Here is an 8678-nt window from a genome sequence, read left to right on the forward strand (position 1 = left end):
GGAAGTTGTCATTTTAGTGTACTTTGTCCAATCTGCACCAAACGTCACATGTTTGATAAAAGCCCTGAACACATCTACACCACCTACTGGAAAACAGGAAGTTAGGCTTGTGTGGCAATCATCATCTGATTTATGTGAAATTGTGTGATCTACTTATATTGTGCTGGTGCATGAACGCAACCGCAGCACGCCCCAACACACATGAACTATCAGGGCCCGATCATCACTGCTTGTAGCTTTAATATTGTATTTCATTTATCAAAGGCAAACTCAGTATACAAAGACGGGCAGCATCAGGCATCTGGCAGCAGCAGAAACACTTTCTGTTTGGACGCCACAGGCGCACGAGGCAGCACAGGTAGAGGCAGGCAGTGTGTCCTCGCGTTGTACCTTCATCTATTGCACTGGTGAATACATAAAATGAAGCAAAGTATTAAAAAGTGACACACCTTGTTTGTAACAAGGGGCAGAGAGTAATGTGTGTCAGCTGACCCGATGAGTACTTAAGGGACCACAGCTTATGTTTTCCCTGGGACCTGGTGTTAGATTAATCTGGCCCTTATTGCAGCAGGATGGTGTGTGTATGATGAACTGAAAATGTGTGTTCATGATAATAAAGGTACATGTACAGCGCTGCGGCTCACTGATGTGTTTTTAATAGTTTTAATAGTTTAATGGACCTCTGTGGCACAGAGGAATATGATATCAGGATCTGACTGCGCTGTAAAACCTGATACAGTGTACACAGATAATATTTAGATTGTTGGTTTTGGTCTTTTCATGGGATCTGTTTCTAATTAGAAAAAGGAAGGATGACACCAACCTTATTCTTCAAAGAGCTGTGTGTGTGGCTTTAGACACACACACACACACACACACACAGCATGCTCAGGTGATCACGGGGAAAGGTCAGTGACCTATATAAACACCGTGTCCAAACCTCCATCAAACTGTAATCATCAGAGAAATAGAAAGAATAATTCATGGACGACAACAGGAGGATAGCCATTGCATTCTGCTGACATTTGGTTTCTCATTATTCAACGTGTACATGGTCTTCTGGCTGCACAACACTTGTAAAAAACTTCAACTCTTTAGGGTTAAACTGCCAACAAGGGATGGATAAGTAAGATGGTTGGGTGTGTGTGTTTATGTGTGTGTCCTCTCCGTTTGTCCTTGCCAGGTAAAGGTCTGTGTGCCGCTTTGAGTTACGGTGCGTTGTAGCATCTGTCACAGCGCTATAAAGTTAGTCCAGCAGCTCCTCCCCCTCCGCTCCTCTACCCTCCATCCTTCCTCACCCTTTTCATCCGTCTTCTTTACACTTCCTGCCCTCGAACCTTCTTGCCTGTGCGGCCAGAGCCTGATACATCCTCTTCGTCTTTGCCACAGAGCTCCACTGTCGTCCCAAAACTATTAAAACCACATAAATGAACCACAGTGTTGCACTATTATTAATCCGCAGCTGAAAATAGTCCCCTACCAATGCATTATTTCCTCCTGTTTCAGTAACGTTTGCTAAAGTTTCCAGCTGTTTTTAGGAATTACTGAGCCTTTAAAAAAAACGGTGACCCATTTTTAAAGATTTGCGTCTTCTGGCTGAGCACCATACAGATGATTGGTTTCGGTCTTTTTGTGGAATTTGTTGACAGTAATAAAAATTTCCAGCCTCAACCTTTTAATAAAATGACAAAATCTTGCAATGAGGTGTAATCATTTCCAGGCATGTTCAGTTGTCAGCATATACAGACACATCCCTCCACTAGCATTAACAACAATGTCAAAAAGGTAAAAAGTCAGTTTCTGTTAAAAAACAAATGCAGTTATCTCCACTGAGAAACATTTACAGACTCCACAGTATAGTGAATGTAATGTATTCACAATGTCAGTTTCTCTCTTAAGTTAATCTCATTGTGTAAAGTGATTGTTTTTCCTCTAAAAACAGATCTTAAAAAAACCACAACCACTTTATTGAGTAAAATCCAGAAATAACTGAAATGATCTCATTTTCCTTCTTTCATTAAGAAAAATCCTTCCCTCTCTGTGCCGGGCTCAACGAGGGATTTTGTTTTTTTGGCTGTAATTTAATTCACATTCTCATGGACAAAGCTTAGGTTTCTCTCTGTGTGTGGAGTCAAAGTGCAGAGCTTGTTAGTGCTGCACAGCTTAATTACCAGACACTTTATGTTAATGCGGTTTCCTGCTGTGAATCATGGGCCCTTTGTTTAAAATATGTATATATGCACACACACACACACACACACACACACACACACACACACACACACACAGAGAGAGAGAAAGGGTTTATTTTTATGTTGTAAAGGCATTGAAAGTTTTGATGCAGAATTGGAGGGAGTGTGTTTTGAGTTTGTGTGTGTTTGTATAGAAAAGTGAGGCTTTTATTCTCACTTTGCTGTAACCTTGTGTCTTATTTGAATATGGATATTTCCCAGCGTTTTCTTAATGAGCTCGCTATCCGTTTCTGTGTCACACTGTACATTTCTCTCTGATCTCTTTGGCTCCCCGTCTTTCTGCCCCCCCCCATACGTTGCCTGACGTTATTTGATGTGATAAAGATTTATTTTTTTGATGCCTTGTTGTGGTTGACTGACTGATTTGCGGAGACATACTTGACATATATTTCCTGCTCCTGTTCTCATCGTTTGCTTCGACAGTGTATGTGCCGCGTTCACTGAAACACACGAGTAACACACCACGTTCCTGTTAGATTGTCCGTTGAGGACATGGACATTAAATGAAATCAATGAAGCCAACTTTATGTTGAGGGACAGTAGGTCCCATGCTAACTGTAGCATGTGTTGAAAGAATAATTTAATATGAACTTTGGGAAGTGTGCTAAGAGCTTAGCTAGATGTGAGTGAATGTTGATATTATGATGAGTGATAGGAGGTTCCATGCTTACTGTTTAGCATATGCTATGATAGCAGAATTGCTACCTAGCTCTACCCTGTACTGTGATATCAGTGCAGTACAGACCTCTGTGCACAGATGAACTAAGAGTTTGTATTTATAACCCCTGAAACTTTACAGATGCTTGTGAGGTAAACAGTAAATAAGCTCAATGCTAAAAGATACACGCTAGAGGCTGTTTTATCTACCGTGTATGTGTGTGTGCACATACAGTATTTGATCAGTCAACAGTTTAACTGACATCTTAATTCTTCTCACTAATTTGTTTCCCCTCTCACTTCGACTTGTCATTTGTTTTTTTACCTTTTTAGTTTGTTTTTCATCCTCTCTGCAGTTCGCTCTGTCATTAACATCGTGCATCTCTAGAGTTTTATCTCAAACATCTGTGCTTTTCTACTTTCACTGAGGATTTGCAAATAGATTGTGCAAATATAAAGAATATCTGGGGAAAGGGGAGTGGATTTAGTAAAATATAATACACTGTAAAACCTGATGAGTTAGTTCAGCTCAGACTGTGAGAAAACTGATTTAAACCAAAGTTTAATTTATAATTAATTTAACTAATTTTGTGTGGATGACCTAATTTAATTGTTACTGCTGTAATTAGGTCGTTAACTATATCCAACTTTATGTAACATCAAATCTTTGTACTTATTTGGATGAATTATTGCTCATATGATGATTAATAAACTGAAATATTCCAAAAATAGAAAAATCTGGAGCTTTATGGCACAGTGGCACTTACATTTCTGTAATGATATAAAGTCAACTTAAAGAAAATGTTCACTCAAAACAACTGAGTTGCTTCAGCAGTTCATTTTTGAGTTGGGTTTAATTAATGTGAATGAGTGACTCCAGTTTATGTTAACTTTTATTAGGTGTGTTGTTAGGTTTTACAGGAAATCCACATAAAGAGGCAACGGACGCAGACAATGGTAGTTAGAAGCAAAGAGTTTTGGAAATAGTCTAAAAACTCGATGAACCCAATAAGAGAATGACAGTAAGGACGGAGGGAAATTAGATGTAGTGCCCCTTTATGCATTTAATATTGAGTGTAGTTACATCCAGCCAATATGGATTTATTAAACCTAATACCAATAGAAGCTATTTTGGATCAAAGCCACATATCATCAACAATAGTGCCTGTGAAACACCAATAATCATAATAAAAATAAAACACAACCCCTCGTGTTCATGTTGAATATGACCAGATTCAGTTTAAAGGCTTCCCACACACAAAAAGGTTTAAAAACGGTAATATTCTGGCAGCTGGGTCGCCAGAAAAATACTGTAAAATAACTTGTAATAAAATATAGTCATTTTTTTTTAAATTACAGTACAAATACCTTTTTTTTTACTGTTAATTGGAGAAATGTATCAACAGTAATAAACTTGAATTTAACCGTTTAATCTTTTATAAAAGTATTTTTTGTGTAAATTAATATTTTAACTGTATTTTTATGTAAAAAGTCCTTTAAATAAACAGTAATTTAATGATTATTTACAGGTATATGTGCGTTTATTAATATTTCCATGTATCTTTAGGGAAAAACCATGTGAACATACAGATTTCTTTTACAATGCATGAACAATCGATCAGTTCTACAATAAACACATAATCAATCATATCATATATTGGTCCGTGAGTGGAGCCGGGGGTTGGAACAGGCACAGCGAGAGCCGTGGAACAGGAAGTGAATCCTGCGGCGCTGCAGCAGCAGGTGACCTCTCCGTGACCTTTGGCTATCACTCGCAGGAAGTGCCTGTGTGTGTCAGCGGCAGCGGGTTCGCACTGGTGTGTGTTAGCTTGTGCAAATGTGTGTTTTCTTGTGTGTAGGGATTACAAGAGAAGAGATGGGGTGAGGTGTGTGTGTGTGTGTGTGTGTGTGGGGCAGGTGTTAACATTTCCCGGGGCAGGTTGTGTTTCACCCACTGGGTCCTCAGAGTCTCTGCAGGGTTTTTCTTCAGGGTGTATTTAGTTTGTCCTGTTACACACAAAGGAGCGATGTTAATTTCTCTATCAAATTACTGGATGTTGGACTCTGGGAATTGTAGTTTTTTACCCGGCTGAGCTGATGGGGGAGGAGGCTGCGCCGCTGTAAGTACTGCACTGCAGCCACAGCAGTTGATATGAAGCGCTTTCGATATCGTATCAGGTTAAATGCTCTTTACTGATGGGAGCAGATTGAATGAGTGGGCAGAGATTGGATTTAAAGGGAGCTCAGTTTAAACTTGTAGTCCAGCACGGCTCAGCTAACAGAATATTCTCACCTCTGCTGGATCAGTGCTTTTTTCACTGTTTAGTATTTAAGGTATGGAGGTGATTTTATACCCAAATGCATATTGGGAGTTTTCTAATGTGTCTACTGATAATAAGAATTTCATAATTTTCTTGTCTTTTAAGTATTTTCCGATGAGATGTTTTAAATTTGGGGAAACTTTATGACTCATGTGCGACCACTAATAAAATCCTGTCCTCCTCTCTACTCTTCTACTCTTTCTTCTCCACCTCTTCTGTCCCCCTCTACTAATTTGCTTTTTCCTCTCTTTTTTGTCTTCTACTCTTCTTCTCACCTCTCCTCTTTTCACATTTTTCATCTCTTCTTATCTCACCATTTCCCTTTTTCCTCCTCTCCTCTCATTTCTGCTCCTCTTTTTCTCCCCCCTCCTTATTTGCTTTCTCCTCTTACTTCCCTTTGATACACTCTTTATGTATGAATGTCAGTGCAGTAATGCTTTATATTACAGTATTCATTGATTACATTTTACAAGAAAACATAAACAGATAAATGATCACAACAATCCTTCAGAACATGTTAGCACTGACACGAAAGGATTGAACGCAGTAGAATAAAGGAGGTGTGGCCAGGAGAACTGTTGCTGCTTTCTCCCAGGATACATGTGAAGGAAGTTTAGCCTCATTTGTGTTCTGGGAGGTTTCTGGTAGCAGTGTTTGAGTCTGTTCTTTTTTTTTAATGTTTCCATCAGTTATAGCACTGACATCTACAGTAGGGTTAATCCTGGGGTCAGCAGCCTCGGGTAGCTGTTGCTCTGGCGGTAGAACGGGTTGTCCACTAATCAGAAGGTTGGCGGTTTAATTCCCACCTACTCCTGCTCCATGTTGAAGTGTCCTTGAGCAAGATACTGAAGAAAATTGCTCCTGATGCTGTGAATGTGTGTACAGTCTGTTTACTATCAAAACATTATTGGTCAAAAAAAAAAAAAAATATCTGTCAGCCAGCAGTGTTGTTGGTGAAATAAAATTCTCTATTTTCCTCTGAGTCTTTTCTTTTTTGGATTAGGAATCCATAGCTAGCTTACCTAGGGAGACTCAAGACTAGTGTTAGGAAAGTATAATAAAATAAAATAAATAAAAGAATCAGTCCAATCACATCCTTGGCTTCAGAAGATGTAAACGCTGACATTCAGCGGCTGGAAATATTCCCATTAGAAAGACAAACTACTAATAAAGCTTGTGGCTGAGATGTGGTGGATGAAATGTTAGATTCTCTGTGTTTTAGCCAGAACTTTGGGATAATACCGCTCACAGACGACAAAAGACCCCCAGGTAAAAAAAAACTTGTGTCTGCTTTTCATCCAGCCAGGAACTTTTATGGATTCATAGGCTGCAGAAAGAAAAGGCTAGTTTGAAGCTCAACATTCACACAGAAAGTCTGGGAGAGTAGCTGAAAAGTAATATAACTTGTGGTGTAACTCATTACTGTTGGCAGGGAGGAATAAGTAAAGTAATGACATTACTTTTGAAAGGATGAGTACGTAGTTTTTTTTAACAATGCTCAAGACTATAAAGGTCAGGGCGTGACACTCATTTTAGTTGATGAAATGTTAAAACTTTCTGTTTATTCGGTGTGTAATGGCTACACGCTTTTACAATTGGAAAATGTACACTGGCAGCTGTGGTTGCCAAAACTTTACCATAATAAATATGGTAGACCTTTCCTACTATTACAGTAAAATAATATTGGTAATGTTGATTTAACAGTTAAAGTTGGAGTTTCATTCCATATTTTATCGTATAAATACAAGTTTTAACCATCAAAAGAAAGCCACAAGAAAATATATGAATGGTTTTGGTTTTTTCAGTCCAATAGGTCCGGTAGTTTTGGTTAGTCTGGATTTTTTGTGTCAGTTTGATGTCCTGATGCTCTTCAGTGTTTGTAATGGTGAATGGTGGTCAGTCACTGAGGCTCAGGACCTGAGCGAACTTGTTTCTGCTGGTATTTATTTGTAGTCTAGCTTGTGAAGTGAGTGAGGGTCACTTCTTTTCCCACGACCCACATGTTGGGTCAAAAATTAGCAGAATTTCTTCCTCCTGCTAAAAGAACTTGCTTTTTCTCATTCATGAAGTATTTGAAATGTGTACATTGTTTTTCTGACGATAAAAAAAAGTGACCCTTAACTCCTGCTAAAAGCACTTAAATTGTCTCATTTATAAAGTGAGTGTATATAAGTATACTATAAGTTTGGGAAGCAGTGCTGCTGTATTTTATTATTTTTTGTGTTTTTTTAATGCACATATGTTTATACATGTACAAAGTATGTTATGTATGTTGTGTGATTGTGTAAAACCGAGCTGCCTGCTGTGATGAAAGTTCAGAAAACCAGCCTGACTGCACAGAATAAACACAATATCTCCTCTCCTCCTGTGATTCTCAGCCCATCTGCTCTCCTCCTCTTTGGTCTGTTTCCCCTCTATTTGCTCTCTCCTCAATCTCCACAGTGTGAAATCCAATTAATCAACATACTGTAACGCCTTAGATAAAACCAATACTCTTCCCCTCTCTTTCTCATATCGATTTGAAGAGTTTCTTGAGTCGGTCAAAGCAGCCTGAAACAATAGCAGACACAAAAAAAAGTTGATTGCACCAAAAACACAGTTCAGAGAACAGTGATATCGACTGGACTTAATGCAACCATCGTCTCCTTCGCTCTCCGCTTTCTCTTCACTTCTCCTCCCCTTTATTTATTCATTATTTATCCAATAACAAATCTTACCATTCTTTTTCATGTTTTTATTGTATCTCATCGCCCTTTAACTCGTGTGATTTGCAATGAATCGCAGTTTATGGAATGCTGTAAGTAATTGGATCAAGAGGGCGGCATGGTGTCATGATTTTTCATCTCATTTCTTATTTGCAAGAAATGAACTCATGCAGGAGCAGAGGGATGTTTGCTTCTTCATATATTTCTATTTTTAGCCAGGCTAGCTACAGGAGTGGAAAGGCTTGTTGGTCAGTCGGTCCTCCACGTTGCTCCAGACTGAAATGTCTCAACAGCTATGATATTTAGGTACAAGCATACGTGGATGAATCTAGGTAACTTTGACGATCCCCTGTGGCGCCACCAGGAGGTTTTTGTTTGATCTTTTGTTTGGACTGAATTGTAATGGCGACTATTGGATGGATTGGCATGAAATTTGGTACAGACATACAGGTCCCGAGCAGAGAAATAGGTCCCGAGCACCACTATAGCTCAAGGTTGGTGATTTGTTCCACTACTTTGGTCTAGACCAAGTATGAATCTATGATGACGTCACTCATTGGTTTATGGAGTACCATTTTGAAGCCTTGAGGTTGGCGTTATCGATGTTGCCATGTTGTGATTTGGTTATTTTACGCTGTGCTTGGTTTAAACTCATCTGTAACAGGAAACAATGGTGACTCGCCTGGTCACACATTATCTCGTATTCCAGATAAACAGTAAAATATGTTTGTGAACAGATTTGA

The sequence above is a fragment of the Morone saxatilis genome, unplaced genomic scaffold, assembly GCF_004916995.1.
Source record: "Morone saxatilis isolate NCDOM2014 unplaced genomic scaffold, NCSU_SB_2.0 Contig19, whole genome shotgun sequence".
Taxonomy (NCBI): Eukaryota; Metazoa; Chordata; class Actinopteri; family Moronidae; genus Morone; species Morone saxatilis.